Source organism: Oryctolagus cuniculus, unplaced genomic scaffold (genome assembly GCF_964237555.1).
Source record: "Oryctolagus cuniculus unplaced genomic scaffold, mOryCun1.1 SCAFFOLD_183, whole genome shotgun sequence".
NCBI lineage: Eukaryota > Metazoa > Chordata > Mammalia > Lagomorpha > Leporidae > Oryctolagus > Oryctolagus cuniculus.
The window spans coordinates 37,604-56,712 of NW_027208264.1; the positions used below are offsets into that span (position 1 = coordinate 37,604).

At 38.3% G+C, this 19,109-nt stretch overlaps 2 pseudogenes; both read left to right on the forward strand.

Annotated features, from left to right (window-relative positions):
* Positions 1–1,808: 1,808 nt before the first annotated feature.
* Positions 1,809–8,717, forward strand: LOC138848102 (zinc finger RNA-binding protein pseudogene; annotated as a pseudogene).
* A 761-nt stretch (positions 8,718–9,478) lies between these two features.
* LOC138848101 (zinc finger RNA-binding protein pseudogene) lies at positions 9,479–10,843 on the forward strand (annotated as a pseudogene).
* The last annotated feature ends 8,266 nt before the right edge of the window (positions 10,844–19,109 follow it).

Below are 19,109 nucleotides of genomic sequence, written 5' to 3' on the forward strand. Positions count from 1 at the left end.
ACAAGCTGGATTTTATTAAAATTAGTTATTTAAAATGTTTTATTAAAATAATTATTTAAATTATACTGTCAAGAAAATTAGAAATAAGTAAACAAAAACAAGCCATAGACTGGGAAAAATATTTGAAAAACATATAACTGATGAAGCCTTTATATCCAGAATATAGAAAGAACTGACTTCACAGGAAAACAAGTCAGTTAAAAAGGTGAGCAAATTATTTGAACAAACAATTCACCAAAAAACATGCAGATGACAAATAAGCCTGTGAAGATTCTCAATATCATCTGTCATTAGGTAAATGGAAACTGAAACACTGTAAGACTTTATTATTCATCTAAAATTAAAAGCCTGGCCACTCCAGTAACAATGAGTATGTGCAGCAACTCAACTAACATTCTCATACATAGTTAGTGGGAAAATAAAATGGTAAAACTACTATAGAAACCTGCTTGGCAGCTTCAAAAAAGTTAAATATTTACCTATTATAGAACCCAGCTATGACCTCCTAGAACTCGAGAAATGAAAAGATGTCCATACAAAAATTTTACATGCATTTCCATAAGGGTTATATCATGTACAAAACTGGAAACAAAACCCAAAATATCCATCAAAAGATGAATGGATAAGCAAATTATCATATTCGTGAAGTGGATACTACTTGGAAATTAAGTGGCATTGAATATATTGTTCTGTGACCTAAGTTTGCTTAGTAGTTCTGGCAGCTTTTTATAAACTGCATCCGATTTTCTCACAGACAGTTATGGAGCTTGAAAGTAAGGAGAGTTAATTAAATTCTGTACTTGTAATCTGGATGGTTTTATTACTTTTTTTCTGCCTGATATTCAAAATAATTATGCTAATTTCACTAGACAAATATAGCCATATACTGTAGACTTTGTTTTTTATAAAATTCTAGAGTGCAAATGCATCCAAAGTAAAAGAACACAAATCAGTCATTTTCTGGAGAATAAGGGATGGCAGAAACAGGAGGCATTGGGAAGTAAGGATTAACAATGAATATGAGACTGCTGGCTACAGAGATTCAATTTATATAAGGACATACATAGGCTGAAAGTGAAAGGATTAGAAAGAAGATATCTCATGCAAATGGGAACCAAAAGGGAACAGAGGTGACCATATTTATATTTGAAAAAAAATTAATTTAAAAATGGTCACAAGAGACAAAGAAATAAACAATGTAAGCAGAAAAGGGCCATTTCATTAGGGATTGTAAATACATATTCAGAGAGAAGAGCAAAGGACACAAATAAAAGGAATAAAAGGAAAACATTTGCTGACTGAAGGAAGAAATAAAGTAACGGAGTAATAGTATAACTTTGTCCTTTATTTTCAAAAATGAATAGATCAACTGGAGAGAAGGTCAATAAAAAATAGAATGAAAGATATCAAGTATTGATGAGGATTGAGACAAAAGTCCTTGTAGACTGTTGGTGAAAATGTAAATTAGCACAGCTATTATGGAAAACTGGATGAAGCTTTCTCAAAATACTAAAATTAGAGTTACACTGTGATCCACAATCTAACTTCCAGATATTAACCCAAAAGATACGAAATCATTATGTCAAAGAGTATCTGTGCTCCCATGTTCATCACAGTATTATTTGCTACAGCCAAGTTATGGAATCAACCTAAGTGGTTGTGTAACATACGAGTGGCTAAAGAAAATGTGGCTTCAAAAAATAATAGAATACTATCCAATCTCTCTCTCTCTCTCTCTCTCTCTCTCTCTCACACACACACACACACACACACACACAACCATGACAAAATGCCATCATTTGCAGAAAATGACTGAAAAGCGAAGTATGCCAGGCACAGGGAGACAAATACTGCATGTCTTTGTAACATACAGAATCTAAAAAATCAAACTCATACAAGCGAAGAGCAGAATAGTAGAGAATTACGGGATTCTGGGTAGGGATTAGGGGAATAGGAAGATGATGGTCACAGGTTACAAAGCTTCAATTAGACAGCGGAACTGTTGTCAAACAGGTATAGAATTGTAATTTTGCAAGATAAGAAAGTCCTAGAGACCTATTGCACAAGGTGCATGTAGCTGCTTCTGCATTACACATTTAAATCATTAATTTGGTAAATTTTATATCATGTCTTTTACCACAATAGAAAAAAAAGGGACACAAGGAAAATTTTAGGGTTATGTGCATAATTTTTCTTGTAGATGTTATCATATATCAAATCCTATGTTTTTAAATATGTGCATTGATTTGTATCTAACTAAAGGTATTTAAAAATAAGCTGTGCTGGTGCCACGGCTCACTAGGCTAATCCTCCGCCTTGCAGCGCCGGCACACTAGGTTCTAGTCCCAGTCGGGGCACCAGATTCTGTCCCGGTTGCCCCTCTTCCAGGCCAGCTCTCTGCTATGGCCCGGGAGTGCAGTGGAGGATGGCCCAAGTGCTTGGGCCCTGCACCCCACGGGAGACCAGGATAAGTACCTGGCTCCTGCCATCGGAACAGCGTGGTGCACCGGCTGCAGCGCGCCAGCTGCAGTGGCCATTGGAGGGTGAACCAACAGCAAAAGGAAGACCTTTCTATCTCTCTCTCTCACTGTCCACTCTGCCTGTCAAAAAAAAAAAAAAAAAGAAAGAAAGAAAAAAAAAGAAAAGAAAGAAAGAAAGAAAAAATAAAAATAAGCTGTAACAAAATAAAAATAAACAGTATACTCTCATTTTTGTTCAGGTTTCATTTGTTATTTCCCATAGAACTACTTGATTTATGTTCTTGGTCACCTTAAGGGGTTCTTAGCATTTCAGGTTGTTAGTATTTCTAACATGGAGTTGAATATATCTATAACGTGTCTATTAAATTCTACAAATTCTTGCAGTTTTAGCAAAAGTATACTTTCTAAATAAATCAGAATAAGGTGAATGGGTTCAGTTATATGAGATCTGATAGCATGTTAACACACACACACACACACACATACTAACACACACACACACAAACACACATGATCTCACAATCTTCATTCCCTCATCCTCATTCCTTCGTAATTTCTAAGAACAGATTCACAAAGTGGTGTCTGGCAGTAGCTGCTTATGCAATGGGGCTGTGGTGCTAAGACAGAGGTTTCTGGAGGCACCTTAGATCCAACCAAGAGCTAAACAAATGATAATTGCAGAAGTCCTGCACTGCTATTCAATGTTGCAATTTTTACAATGAAAACGTAGGATAATTTCCCTGTGCTAGTCAAGGTCATTCAGAACATAACTTAGGACTTCACATATCAGGCTGGGCATGTTCTGTTAAGGGAAACTTCCCAGGGAGAAAACATAGTGCCAACACCTATTAAATAAAGAGCCATATTGTCACTGAAGTCTTGGGGACAGGTATTTGGTATAACTATGATCTCTGCTTCCTATGTGGCAGAGAAGGTGTTCTTTGTATCAACTCACTGTCATTTCAGTCTATCAGGGTTACTTTCTATCGTGAACACAAAATCTCTGTTAGACTCTTTTTGACCAGTATTCCTAGAATTTGTCAGGAGAATCAAGAATATTTCAAAATATACTGATGTTAATCAACACTAATGTGAGCTATGCTTTCATCTTGAGGTGTCAACTGCCTACAGCATTACATATGGACCTTGGAGATAGTTCAGTGTGTCTGTGTTCACCAGCCTGGAGAGATGAGACACACTGGAGGTATTTGGATAAAGATAAACATTGAGTAAATTGGAATAATCTTTGCAACCTCCAGATGTTTCTAATAGCTGCCTTTGTTTTTAAACTCAAACATCTGGCTGATTACATTTCTCTGTGGCTTTGGTAGATACAACCATAGGCATGACCAATGTAAAATAATGACTAATATAATCATATTTTAACTTTGTAACATTAACAAAGTTTAGAATGCATATGATTTACTTTTATATATTTAAATAAAATTATAACATAAAAATGAGATGGAATTATAGGTGATTTGTGTGAGTATTTAATTTATTTAGTTAAGAATTCTAAAAAATACTTTGAAAAACACATCCTCACTTAAATAAAATAAGTGGAACAGAAACAATTGAAAATGCAATAGTAGAAAGGAATAAGAGAAAAATGAGAATACAGAAAAAATGGCAAAAAGCTTCAATGTACATTATTTTTCAGGAAATCATTCCAATTGCATGTAATATGAACACTAGTGTTTCTTTGAGGCTGAACATGTATGAAATTTGACATTTAGTTAGTATGTAGTTTGTTGCAAGCATTCTGGTGTATCATATGCATAGACTATTCCCCAAGGAGGCATTTGCAGCTTGTAGCTTTGGAAGGGTTAAAGTCTAACTAGCTTTCTGATAGTTTAATGCACACGATAAACAAGGAGAAGGGCTCAGAAGTAGGGTCTACTTTTAAGTATGATGAAACTTCATTTTGAAGTCATTTCAAAATTACAAAAACGTTCAAAATAATACCAGAGTTCTCAAATGCCCATTATCTGATTTCCTATTTTTAACACCTCGTATAACTACAGTACAATGATCAAAATAAAAAAATAATAAAATGTCTATCTAGTCTATAGACCGTATTCATGCTTTGTAAAACAATGCTTTTTCCCTAGGTCAGGAAGCATATAATGCACTATATTTTCTTTCATATCTTCTTTAACCTGGAGCAGACATCCAACTTTCCTTGGTCTTTATGATAGCAGCAGTTTTGAAGAGTGTTGGCCAGTAATTTGCACATAATGGTTCTCAATTTGGACCTGTAGGCACTTCTCTATTTAAGGCCAAATTGCTTTCCGTTAAAGTAATACCTATGGATACTTTTTTTTTTTACCAACAATATTTGAAAATGCTCATTTTGTTATATTTTCAACAGCTGTTATTAACATTTGTGAAAAATCTTGTGAGATCAAAAAAAGAGCATGTACTTCTGTTTTAGTACATTTTACTACTGTTTTTATATCATTTAGTTTATTAAATTTACATGTTCATATTTCTTTGTGAAACATTTTTTTCCTAGATGCTATGGCAACCTATGGCAGAGCATTAGTTCTATTTTTTTCTGGACACTTGACCTCTTATTCATAGAATGCATCCTCCACTCTCCCTTGCCATTGGTATGGCTATGAGGCCCAATTTTCAACAATTGAACAGTGTGGAAGAGATGTATTCAATATTCTCTTGTATACAGGTGATGCTGTCCTCTGGTTCCCCAGTGAAGTGGCGACCTGGCTTACCTGTGGTTATGGACAATGCTCCCAGGAAACTGAATGATGGACAGAAGAAGCTTCAGTGATCAAGGGCTCAGAGCTCACTGGTCAGTCTCTTTGTTCTCACATGAAAACGAAACAAAATTTTATCTTATTGAAACCATTTTATTTTGTCATTTTCATGACAACAGCTTAATCGCTATCCCCATTTTTATTATATGGCCTCATATTTTTCTCTGTGATCTTTATCATCTGTTTTTTAAACTATTAGCTCTATTTTATGTTACAGATATTTTGTACAATTTGTCACTTGCTCTTTAACATGGTTTCAGAGATTTGAATATATAAAACATAAAATTGTTGAGTGTAAAAATTAATATTTCATTTATACTTTATTTTATTTTATATTTATCCAGAGATCATTCTATTCTGGCTTTTGAGCAAATATTTTTTCTATTAATGTGACCAGAAAGTTACACTCAGCTATCCAAACACACACAAGTTTATATATTAAAAGAATTATAAGACAACACATCTGCTAATATTCGATAGTGTAAAAGAGCACTTCACAGTGCACAGAAAATGGTATTAAAGTATATTTACTTTGATCCAAAAACTTTTTAAATTCATGCTGGCCATCAGGACTGAGCATTTCTGCAGCTGTAAGCCCAGTGACAAGGCTGCCTTCCTGGCAGAGAAGCTGGAAAAGTGGCCCCTGATTGCTCTGTTCTAGTAAGCATCCTTCCCTGCTTCTGGAAAACAAGCAACAACTAACTTAATCGACGCTGACACAGTTTCCTCACAGAAACTACACGCCCCTGTCTTAAGCTTCTGTTTCTGTCCCTCAGTAGTTTCCTGGAGACCTCCTCTATTTCTAATTGGAGTGCTGCTCCTTTTGAATTTGCCACCACATTCTAGATGACAATAGAGGAGGGAAGTATTTCTTTTCTTTATCACTTTCTGTCTCTCATTTCTTTTTCTCTCTCTTTTTCTTCTTCTTTTTTGGCTATTTCTGTTCTTTAATTAGTTGGAGCAGTACTGTATTTTACCATAAGACCTTTACCAAGTCCATTCATACTGGGTACTTACTTATTGCATTTTTCTATCCCAGAGTCGCATGAACAAAATTATGTGGAGTACATGCTGGGAAATGGCCAAAGTATCTAGAGAGAAATGGCAATATATTTCATGTTCTTACATATCTGCTGAAAAAGAAACTCTTTGATATAAATGAAAAAATTTAATTAGTTGGCTTCCCAAAACTTCTTTTCTGAGCATTTCATAAACTGTCAAAGAAAACCACTGTGTCCTTTTGGTATCCCCAGAGGGATGTCTTTCTTTAAATATATTTTAACAGAATATTTTGCAAATATGAATAATCCTCTTAAGAAAATGGTGAAATGCCCTGTCATCATGAACCCATATATACAGTGAACCCTCAATTCATTGAATTATTAGGATAGAAATTATTTCTACATAACCCAATATATTCAATTGGTTTTGCTCAAATACCAAGAATAGTATTAAAAATGAACAATGTGAAATCACATATTCTACCATATATTATGCCTAATTAAAAATCATAATAACTAAGAGAAATTACTGGAGTGTTAGGAATAGAGATCAAACATAGACTATATGACCAGAAGCCAGAATCCATAAACTGAAGTAAGAAATATATAAAAATTAGATTCGGTGCATAAATATGATATAAATCAATGACTCTTAGATCCTCACCACACTGTTGGAATAATTTGCCATTTATATGACAAGAAGTAAAACTAACTGCACACAGTTCTAGGTATACCAAAGATTGAAACATCAAAGGTAAATCTTCAAATTAACAGGAAAATATTTGCACAAATGTTATTACTCTAGTATATACAAATGACTAAAAGACAAAGCATAAGACTTTAACTGAATATTTGTGTGAAAATTAAATTGTGCAAAACAAAATACATGTAAAAGACAAGACATAGACTAACATAAGATAATTTCAATTATTTAATTTTGGAATCTAAAAATCTTAAGAAATCACAGGGAAGAATAAACAATCTATCAGAAAAAGGGGAACAAATAATTCATAGAGTAAGAAACCTAAAAGACTAACACACATTCAACAAAAATCAGTCATAGTTGTCAACAATGAAGTGCAAATTAAAACAAAAATTAAATAGCATTACCTATATACCACTCTGCACGGCAAAATATGAAATTCTTTTTGGAAATGTTACAATACTAACGTTACATGTATGTAAAATTATCTACTTTCTAGGGTGATCAGTTTTAACAGTTTACCAGGCTGGAACAGTGGTAAATTCCAGCCAAACCAATAGCAGTCGGTCCCTTTAGTCAGGGTATACACTGAAAGTAATGTCACCATATTGGTATTACACAAAGCATATTACTCACAGGAGGGAGGCCGCGGGTGAGAGCTCGGAGTGCAGCAGCAGCAGCCCAGGCCCAGGGTTCCCACACGCCCTGTAGTGCTTCCTCCTCTGTGCTGGCCTGCTGGGGAAGACGCCAAAATGGCGACGGCAACTACTTTGGATTCACCCACAGCGGGGCGGCGGCGGGGGTTGCAGCCCAGTGTAGCCAACAGTCAGCTTCGGGTGTGGCCTGTTCTCATCCAACTGCAGTTCTAGCTGCACTGTCCATCAGGCTCCAGTAGCTGCTCACACGGTTACTGCTGCCTATGCACAGTTGCAGTTGCCAGGCCTGCTCCAGTAGCTGTGGCCGCTGCAGCAACAGCTGCCGCCTATGGAGGCTACCCCGCTGCACACACAGCAACCGACTGTGGTTATACCCAGAGGCAACGAGAGGCACCAGCACCACCTCCCCCAGCTCCTACACAAAATTCCCAGGACTCCTACTCCTAGGTAAGACCCACAGCTCCTGCTGCAGCTTACGACAGTCAGCAGTACTACCAACAACCACCAGCAACTGCCGCTGCCCTCGCTGCTGCTGCCCGGCCTCAGCCTGCTGTTGCTGAAACCTACCATCAGACGGCTCCCAAAGCAGGTTATAGCCAAGGTGCAACTCCGTATACTGAAGCCCAGCAAACTCGACAGTGACAGCCATAAAACCAGCCACACCGAGTCCGGCTACCACTACTTTCTCCACTTGTCCTGTGTCCTCCACGTACAGCCAGTAGCAGCTGCAGCCACCGTGGTGCGGCCCTACACTCAGAGTGCTACTTACAGCAGCAGGGCAGTTACTCACTCTGCACATCTCACTCAGGTTATGAAGCAGCAGTGTGCTCAGCCGCATCTTCCTGCTGCCCACAGCAGCAGCAGCAACAGAAGCTGCAGCAGCTGCCTGGACAGGGACCACTTTACTAAAAAAGCACCATTCCAAAATGAACAGCTGAAACCAAACAGCCCCGAAACCACCCCAGATTCACTGCTGTGATGTGTGTACGATCAGCTGTGCTGGACCACAGACTTACAAAGACCATTTAGAAGGACAGAAACATAAAAAAAGAAGCCGCATTGAAAGCCTCACAAAATACCAGCAGCAGCGATAACTCTGCTCGTGGGACTCAACCAGCTGCGTTGTGAGCTCTGCGATGTGTCCTGTACAGGAGCAGATGCATATGCTGCCCACATCTGTGGTGCTAAGCATCAGAAAGTGGTTAAATTACATACAAAACTGGGTAAACCAATTCCATCAACAGAGCCAAACGCTGTTAGCCAAGCTACTTCTTCAACAGCTGTATCTGCTTCAAAACCGACTGCCTCTCCTTCAAGTACTGCAGCAAACAATTGCCCTGTGAATGCTTCATCGATGGCAACTTCTTCAGTGAAAGGTCTTACTACTACAGGAAACACATCTCTTAACAGCACATCCAGCACTAAAGTATCAGCGGTGCCTACAAATACGAGGCTGCCAAGAAAACATGTACACCCAAAATAAACTTTGTTGGTGGTAATAAACTGCAGTCAACAGGAAACAAAGCAGAAGACTTAAAAGGAACGGAATGTGTTAAAAATGTTCCTGTCACTTCTTCTGAGCACATTCCAGAAGTAAAGTCAGACACGGTGTCAGAGCCGGTCACACCTGCATATCTTGCAGCTTTACAGAGTGACGTCCAGCCAGTGGGCCACGATCATGTGGAGGAGGTACAAAATGATGAAGGAAAAGTAATTAGGTTCCATTGTAAATGATGCGAGTGCAATTTTAACGACCCCAATACTAAGGAGATGCCTTTAAAAGGACAAAGACACAGACTTCAAAATAAAAAAAAATAAATCCAGATTTGCAAGTAGAAGTCCAGTATTCGAGAACATTCAAAAAGAGAAAATGAGAAAGCAAATGCAGAAGGAGGAGTATTGGCAAAGACGAGAAGAGGAGGAGCACTGGAGGATGGAAATGAGACGTAATGAAGAGGACGTGCCCTGGAGAAGAATGGAGGAAGACAACACCATTGGGAGGATCACCACTGGATGCCTGATGGAGGCTATCCACATGGTCCTCCAGGCCCCTTAGGCCTCTGGGAGTGCAACCAGGCATGCCACCTCAACCACAGGGGCCTGCACCTTTGCATCGTCCTGACTCATCTGATGACCATTATGTGATGACAAAGCATGCAACCATTTATGCAACTGAAGAGGAGTTACAGGCAGTTCAAAACATTGTTTTTATCACTGAACGTGCTTTAGAACTTGTTTCAGACAGTTTGTCTGAACATGAAAAGAGCAAGAACAAGGAGGGAGATGATAAGAAAGAGGGAGGGAAAGACAGAGCTTTGAAAGGAGTTTTGCAAGTGGGAGTATTGGCAAAAGGATTACTTCTCCAAGGAGATAGAAATGTCAGCCTTGTTTTGCTTTGCTCAGAAAATCCTTCAAAGACATTATTAAGCCGAATTGCAGGAAACCTCCCCAAACAGCTTGCTGTTATAAGTCCTGAGAAGTACGATATAAAATGGGCTGTATCTGAAGTGGCAATAATTTTGAATTCCTGTGTGGAACCCAAAATGCAAGTCACTATCACCTTGACATCTCCAATTATTCAAGAAGAGAACATGAGGGAAGGAAATGTAACCTCGGGTATGGTGAAAGATCCACCAGATGTCTTGGACAGGAAAAAATGCCTTGACGCTCTGGCTGCTCTACGCCAAGCTAAGTGGTTCCAGGCTAGAGCTAATGGTCTGCAGTCCTGTGTGATAATCATACGTATTCTCCGAGACCTCTGTCAATGAGTTCCAGCTTGGTCTGATTTTCCAAGCTGGGCTATGGAGTTATTAGTAGAGAAGGCAATCAGTAGTGCTTCTAGTCCCCAGAGCCCTGGAGATGCACTGAGAAGAGTTTTTGAGTGTATTTCTTCCGGGATTATTCTTAAAGGTACCCCTGGACTTCTGGATCCTTGTGAAAAGGATCCATTTGACACCTTGGCAACAGTGACTGACCAGCAGCGTGAAGACATTACATCCAGTGCACAGTTTGCTTTGGGACTCCTTGCATTCCGCCAAATACACAAAGTGTTAGGCATGGATCCATTACCAGAAATGAGCCAACGTTTTAACATCCACAACAACAGAAAGCAAAGAAGGGGTAGTGATGGAGTTGATGGATTTGAAGCTGAGGGGAGAAAAGATAAAAAAGATTATGATAACTTTTAAAAAGTTTCTGTAATTCTTCATCGTTAAATAGAGGTGCCAATTTGTTGGCTGTTTTTCATTCATAATAATGTCTACTTTGAAAAATTCATCAAGAAATTAAAGAATTTCATGGGAGAACCAAGTTTTTCTGTGACATTAAAAACTTAATGTACAGTGTTAGGTATTATATGAATGGAAAGACACCAATAAATATTGTACTCCAACTAGGGTAAACAGTGGTTCAGGTTGTTTTCCCATTATTTTGGTTTTATTTACTGGTTGCCCTAGGTCTCCCTATTTTTGTGTCTTTTATTAACTAGTGCATTGTCTTACTCAATCTTTACTGTATTTAATGCAGGATTTGTGCTTCAGTTGCTCTGTGTATTTTGATATTTTTATTTAGAAGTTTTGTTTGCTTTTTGACACTAGGTGTGTTATTTTGTGTTATAGAAGATATCCTGTTACCCCTTCTTTACATTTTACAGCAGTACGTTTTTTTGTAACGTGAGACTGCAGAATTTTTTTCCTTTTGTTATTCTATATGTGAAGGACTACAACACATAAAGTTATTCTTCCATTTGAGTGCTTAGAACTGAATGGTTCTGCAGACCTTGTGGCATTTGTCTCTCTAGTGTGATATATAAAGGTGTAATTAAGAAAGATTTCTGTTATTCTAATCAAGTTTGCTGTTAGTTGTGCATTAGCAGTATAAAAGCTAATATATATTATATGGTCTTGGAACAGTTTTAAAGCCTCTACATAACTGATAATAAAATGCATGACATTTTTGTTTTTAATAGACTTTTAAAATTATAATTTTAGTTTAACTTAGATCTTTGTACAGTTGACTTTTTGACATAGCAAGGCCAAAAGTAACTTTCTGAATATTTTTTTTCTTCTGTATAAGTGGAAAGGGCATTTTTCACATATAAGTGGGCTAACCAATATTTTCAAAATAACTTTATCATTGTGCAACTAACAGCAGTAGCTAGCCCTTAATTATGGTGACAGTTCCTTATGTGTATGTGTGAGATTACTCTAGCAACAAATACAACATGACACAGTTGAATGATTCCCACACACACGTACCACATCACACAGATAACTTATAGTTCTATTAACATTGACATTGATAAAAGTATTTTTGCTAAAAAATTAAGATTAAGAAAAAAACAGAAAATTATTTGGTGTGGCCATCTTACATGCTTATGTCTCCTATGAAAGCTAAATATTCTAGCAGTGGTGTAATGGAAGGCTACATCTTACTGTTGATGTATGTATGCTCTGGTACACAGATGTCACTTTGTTGTCACAGAACTAGAGTGAAATACACAAATAAAAAGTTAAATTTAAAAAGTATATTACGTAGAAAATAAAAAAAGAAAATAGCAAATGTCCAGCAGGAAGAGAAGGGTTAAGCTGTAATATATTCATAAAACCAAGTACAAACAAGGCCAGTGACACTGCCTAGAGAAGTGGTCTCCACACTTGGTGTGTAAGAATCACCAGAAGAGAGAATGACGAGCACACAGGTGCAGATCTCTCACTGCAGGACTTTCTGGCCTTTGAGATTTCCCAGTGTCCTTGGTGCTCCTGACACCCCACAGTGTGAGGACTGCTGAACTGGGATGCACCTGTCAGAGAAGGTGAATTGTGAAACCTAACATGGGGTGAGAATAGCAGGCTTCCCAGTGAAATATAAAGTGGGATTTAATACATATAAACCCTTTAATATTAGAAGACTACATTATATGTAGGAATATACATTTATATGTGTCTACTAAACATTAATACATGTAAGGGATTTAGAAGCATTAAATTCATGTTTGTAATTTCCTAATACACCAAAATAGAACTCAGAGGCTTTTTAAATAAGGCTCCAAGTTTACCTCAACTATCTTGTATTTTTTAAGTGGTTGAGCTGGAGTGAACATAGTACAATGTTAATAGTCATTGTACTTGAAAACTGGATACTTGTGTATTTGAAAGATTTCATAAAGTAATGTTAGTAATAGAAAGCTGTAAATTATGATACCAATTTTGTGAAGATATATCTAATAATTTATGTATTTCTTAAGTGGCATATCCATAGAATTTTATTCACTGCTACATTTATATAAATTAATTACTGAAAACTTTGGGCTATGATTAAGATAAGACAATATAATATTCAGTGATGTTTATTACCTTCTGTTTAATTTATACTTTTTATCTAACTTACCATTAACACAATAAGTTGATAGTTATGACTAACTAGAGTTATCAGTTTTTAAGCTAGTTTAAATGACTAAAAGTGACATAATTTGTGATTTCCTATATTTTGTAGATAGTATGATAAATACAGGTCATAAAATATATTAATAATTGTGTTTATTTTCATAATTTTAATACTGAAAGACTATACATGCACAGTATCTCAAATATGAAGGAATATATACATCCTAAATGACCTGTAATCATTACTTTATTTTGATTAATATTCTACCATTGTAACAAAAAGAAAATTGAAGAGTGTATGCTCAGTTGCATGTATAGTTATACAACATATTGGAAAACAGTCAATTGTTGTGGTTTGAAAGTAAGTGAAACATGTAGAATATGTATTAATTCTACTCTTTTAACTAGTACATTTTTCTAACAAACATCATCAATTATAGAAAGACTGACAGGAATCATTGCAAACTAGACTTCCTTTAGTCCATTGGAGTAGTCTGGCTACAGCCTAGTGGGCACACCTTAGAAAGTCCCCATCAATAAAAGACATAAAGATAAAAGTCTCCATCAATTATTCTAAAAGGTCATTTTTAGATGAGGTGCTGCAAGTTGATGTCAAAGATGACTTCATTTCACTATCAGCCTTATAGAAAATGAAACTTCAATGATAAGGAGTTGTATTACCTGTTGCAAATTGTGCTGTTTCTAACCCTTCAGAAATAACTGTCAATATGCCTAAAAACTGTCACAACAACTTGAGGGCCAAAACAGGAAAACTGACAATGTCAGAGAGAAAAGAAGTTTGTGTTTGGTTAGTTGGTTTTGGCTTTGGCTTTGGCTCTGGCTCTAATTTGACTTTGGCTTGGGTTTGGGTTCTGTGCTTACTTGTGCTGCAGATATCAAAGTTTATTACCTGTGAATGGCTCTGGACTTCACATCCAGATTGGCCTTGATTGTTTTGTGAAAGAGCCTTATTAGAAAGAAGCAGAGGTAGAAAGAGAAGACCAAGTTTGGAGGAAAGAAGTGATGGAAAGAGCTAGCAAGAACTTTGGGCTCAACGTCTTTGTCTTATCCCTCACTCCCTTTTGCAAGGAACCCCAGAAGGAGAGGGGAGACAGAGAAGGCACTGAATGAATCCAGCCATTTTCAGTGTAATAACCAGGAAGAAATTCTGGAAAAATTGTGTAATGTTGTTTTACAGTGTGAGACAGAGCAAGATTTGATTTTTTTAGAATTTACCGGTGAATTGGTTAAGGCTGGTAGATGGTCTTGGATGAGTTACTTTGAAAGAAATGTAGTAATAAAGGTGCAAAAAATGCTTCTTGAGTAATACTTATAAGATTCTAAGATCAAAAATGTATAAAAGCTGTCATTTAGCCTTAAAGTTAAATGGAATAAAAAGCTACTTATTAAATTCAAGGCAATGCCACTTACAGTTTTATCTTTTTTTTTATTTTTAATCTTAGTATAGTGGGGAGAGTTTAGTCCTGGGCTGAGATCTGAAGCTCTGAAGTTTGGTTGTAGTTCAGGGGGCTTCATATGGAAAAAGAGCTGGAACTTTAAAGAGTAGAGCATCCTGGAAAATACAGTGGGTTAAAGCAGTTTGACTTCAGAGGAAGAATGAGTGATCTGGCTAATAACATCATTTGTACACCCCTTTAGCCACTTTTGTATCTACATTCATGGAGTTCTCAACTGAGGCCGGTGCAACTCTGGCCTCCAGGAGAGAGTTGCCAATGTCTGGAGACCACTTTTCATAACTGGAGAGATGGGGACACAGAGCAGAGGACAGGGATGTTACCAAACATCTTACAACACCCAAAGCAGTCTTTCACAACACAAAAATATCCACCCTGTAATGTTAGTGATGATGAGAGTAACAAACCCTGATATATAAGGAAAAAAAGTATAATGTTATATAAGCCATAAGGCTATATAAAGTATTAGGTATGTACAGCTCTTTTAAAACTACATATAAATGAACATTGTATGTGGCATTCTGTGAAAAAAAAATCTAATCTGATGCCTACTAAGTCGTTTATTTTTCCCTTAAATGATTGTATAGCTCAATGGAACAGTTTTAGTAATTCACTAAATCTTAAGAGAGCTTGTGTGAAGTGATATTCAGGTTTTAACAGTGTAAAATATGTCTTGAATTTAACATTTTGAATAATGTATCAATTAATTCTAACTCCACTATAAATAATTATTGAACTCTTTAACAAAGGACATTTGTTGAACATGTTTAATGCTGAGTCTTCTGCCTTCAGCAAGAACACAATGTAGCTTGGCAATTTGCTGAGCAAGTGTCTTATTAGTTCCTTATTATAGGAAATATTTAGAGCTTTAGGACTCTATTTCATGTAAAATAAAACCCCTCAAAATATACTCCAGAAGTGAGAAAGCCACAGACCTGTAGAAATCAGTATGATAAAAAGTATACTCATAGCTGAATTGTCATATCCTGTGAGAAATACTGAAATGAATTATTTAGGCGTAGACTATCAGTTCTTTTTTTATAAGTCATTCTTTTATTTGTGAAAACATCTTTCCTCTTTAAAAAAAACTTACCTCATTAAACTCATTTTGATAGTGACAAATAAATTACACTTTTATACTAACCTTAAAAAACTAGGTTCTTTTATCCAAAAGGATAATTTCAAACAAAAACAAACTGGTGATTTTTTTTTACCTTAAAATAACTTCGATATTTCTGAACTCCATGCTGAAGAACAAAGAGGCCAACAAATGCACTTGTCACCACACACAGTTAAGCTTTCTAAACACAGTGTCTCTTTAGCACAGGATCAACAATCAGTTTACCGCTGGAAGCAACCCAAATGCTATATATTTCAACTCTTGTAGAGTCAGCTTGGAGTTCTCTGAGAAGCAAAATATACTTGGTATCACATATGTGACATCAAATACACAGGAGGCCATCAGCCTGAGGCTGTCCCCATTCTTTGAGACCCTACGTGACAAACCACAACTACTTCAGCACCTACACCTTCTTTAGGACTACATTCTTCTAAGAGCTGGGTTTCAAACAAACAGCTGAGCTCTGGCCAATCACAGGCAGACAACTGATGATATCGTAACCAAATAAGGCAAGAACCTAGGGCTACCAATCACGTTATGTCTGCACTTCACTTCCTCGGACTGCAGGCCACACTGCAGAAAGGAGTTCTCTGCCCACTTTGGGTTTTGAGCGCTGCCCAATTCACGAACTGCTCTTGGCTCAAACTCTGTCCATATGAATAAAACACACAAGCACTGTAGATACCCGGAATCCAAACCAGCCAGCGACCCACGTCCTTTTTCACAGATGTTGCAGGCTTCTATCACCTGTTTCTTTTCACATCATTTATTTCATTATTTCTTTTTTTTAACTTGCTGGACTGTCCAAAAGTTCAATCTTGCCTTTTCCATCTTCTGATTTAGGAAGCTTAATGTTATTTTCAGTGACTTCACAAGGCACGCTGTTACCCTCGTCCTCGGAGGAGGAACTCCTCGGAACTGTCTCCCGAACTCTCTTCTGAATGGTCCTCTTCCTTCCAATCCAACTGATTCATCTCAAACAAGGCCACATCCATTTGTGTAACTTTTCCCAGAGTCCCATCAATATTTTCAATGTTCAAATGACCAGGTAGTGCAGCTGCCATTTCTTTTCTTAGCTTTTCATTTGCCTGGGCCATCTGTGGGAGAAAGCTCTGGACTTGAAATTTCAAGTGCCTGGTAATAATAATAGAATTAAAATGAGGGAATGTCCATCATGGGAAGCAGTCCACACAACAGACTCACAGAATGAGAATTACTTTAAGTAACACTCTGACCTCAGAACCAGCCCTTAAAGCATTCAGATGTGGCACGGCCAGATCCTCAGGTGATCACTAATGTCATAAATAAGACTTCACATAAATAATTGTGAAATTGAGAACAGAAATCATTGTACACTTATTCCCCATGTAGGAACTCTCCTTAATGAGTTGTACTATGAGAATTAACTACTAAACTTGTTCTCAAACAGTACTTTATACACTGTGTGCATGGGGGGGTGCAAACTGTTGAAATCTTTACTTATTATACAGTTGATCTTTGTATATAAAAGTAATTAAAAATGAATCTTAGTGAAGAATGAGATGGGAGAAGGAGTAAGAGGTGGGACAGGAGTCAGGGTGGGAGGGTGGGTACAGGGGAAGAACCACTATATTCCTAAAATTGTACCTATGAAATTTACATCATTAAATAAAATCTCTAAAAAATGAAAATCTCAAATCAACCGCTGAAAATTCATCTCAAAGAACTAGAAAAAGAACAAATTATAACTCAAACTTAGGAAAGGAATGAAATGATAATGATTACAGCAGACATTTTAAAAAACAAAGAAAATGGAAAAAAGTAAACAATACATATAGCATTGCTTAAGAGCACCAAAATGGACACTTCAGTAGATTAAGGAAAATAGAACACTCAATGAAAGTCAGAAGTGGAGGAGGATTGCAAGTGATGCCACACAAAAGAAAAACAGTTATGACAGATTACCTAGAACAAGTATATGCTGTAAAGTTGTATAACCTAGAAGAATAGATAAATGAATCATAAATCTATAAGATTTAATCCTAAAACATGAACAGCAGGAACCTATCTGCAATTGGTAAGAAGACTAAATCAGTTACAGAAACCTTGCAACTGAGAAAAGTCCCAAGACTAAATGACTCCATTGGATAGTTCTACAAAACATTTAAAGAAAACTTCACAGGAATCTTAAAATGCCTCCAACAAAATGCAGAGAAGGAAACACTTAATATTTGTTTTATGAGATCAGCATTACCCTGATATCAAAGCTCAACAAAGATTCTACAATAAAACTACAGACTATCATAGCTGATGAATGTTGTTGTGAAAATCCTCAACAAAGATATTAAATTCTAGCTACTCTCCTTCTGATCCAATTTCCTGCTGATGTGCCTAGAAAGGCAGAAGAGGGTAGTCCAATTACTTGGTTCCTTCCCACCCATGTGAGAAACCCAGATGGAATTCCTGACTCCTGTGTTTCAACTGGTCTTGCCAGGGATACTGTGGGCATTTGGGGAGTGTCCCAGTGGATGGGAGCTGTGTGTTTGTGTGTGTGTGTGTGTGTGTGAGAGAGAGAGAGAGAGAGAGAGAGAGGGATTCCCACTCCTTCTCCCACTCCCTCTCTCTTGCCTTTCAAGTAAATAGACTTCTTAAATTAAAAATAAACAAGGCTGTCGCCCCAGGGCCTTTGCACAGGGTGTTCCCTCACCCATCCGCCTCCTTGCTTCCCCCACCCCTGCCGCCTCCTGTCCCAAGCTCCCCAGTGACTTCCTGCTAAGATTCCCCTTTGTCCCCATCCACGCTGTGTCTGCACCAGGCACACAGTAGGCGCTCAGCAGATGCCGACTGGGGGACACTGAGGGCGGCAGTTGGTTCCTGGGAAAGCAGCCCCCCACAGCTGTGGCCTTGTGTGCCCTACCTCTGTCCTGGGCCAGTGTCCCCAGCTCCCTGCCCCACAGCAGGTGCTCGGTAGACCTGCACCTGCCACTTCTGTGGCTGCCAGCAGGGTGAGGGAGGGGCTGCGAGTGACTTTGAGGTGTCCCTGGGCCCCCTCCCCCACTCCCCACCTCCCCAGCCCCTCCTAGATGGCTGTGCTGGGGTGGAGGGGCGGAGAGAGCATGGGCGAGGTGGCAGGCACAGGTTACAGCCTGCCAGGCAGTGGGGTGGTTGTACCTGGTTGCCAAGGTTATGACCGTGTCTGCTGGCTGCTGAATCGCAAATGTCACCGTGATGGTCTTGGCTGGCCATGAACTGTGTGCCCGCCCTCCCCTCTCTCATCTGAGAGGCGGGATTGACAGCTGAGCCCGTGGCTGTGAAAGCCTGTGCTGTGGGCAGTGAGCGACCCCCCAGAGCCCCCACACCCTCATTGCCACTGCAGGCTCAGCAGACGGGGGGCCTCGGGGGAGCCTCGGGGACAGCCCAGGGCTGAGGTAGGCAGCCGGAGCCACGGAGGGCTGGAGGCAGGGCCGAGTGGGCGGACATGTGCGTGTGGCAAGGACCTGGAGACCGAAGCCCACAGCTCTGGGCTTGGTTTTG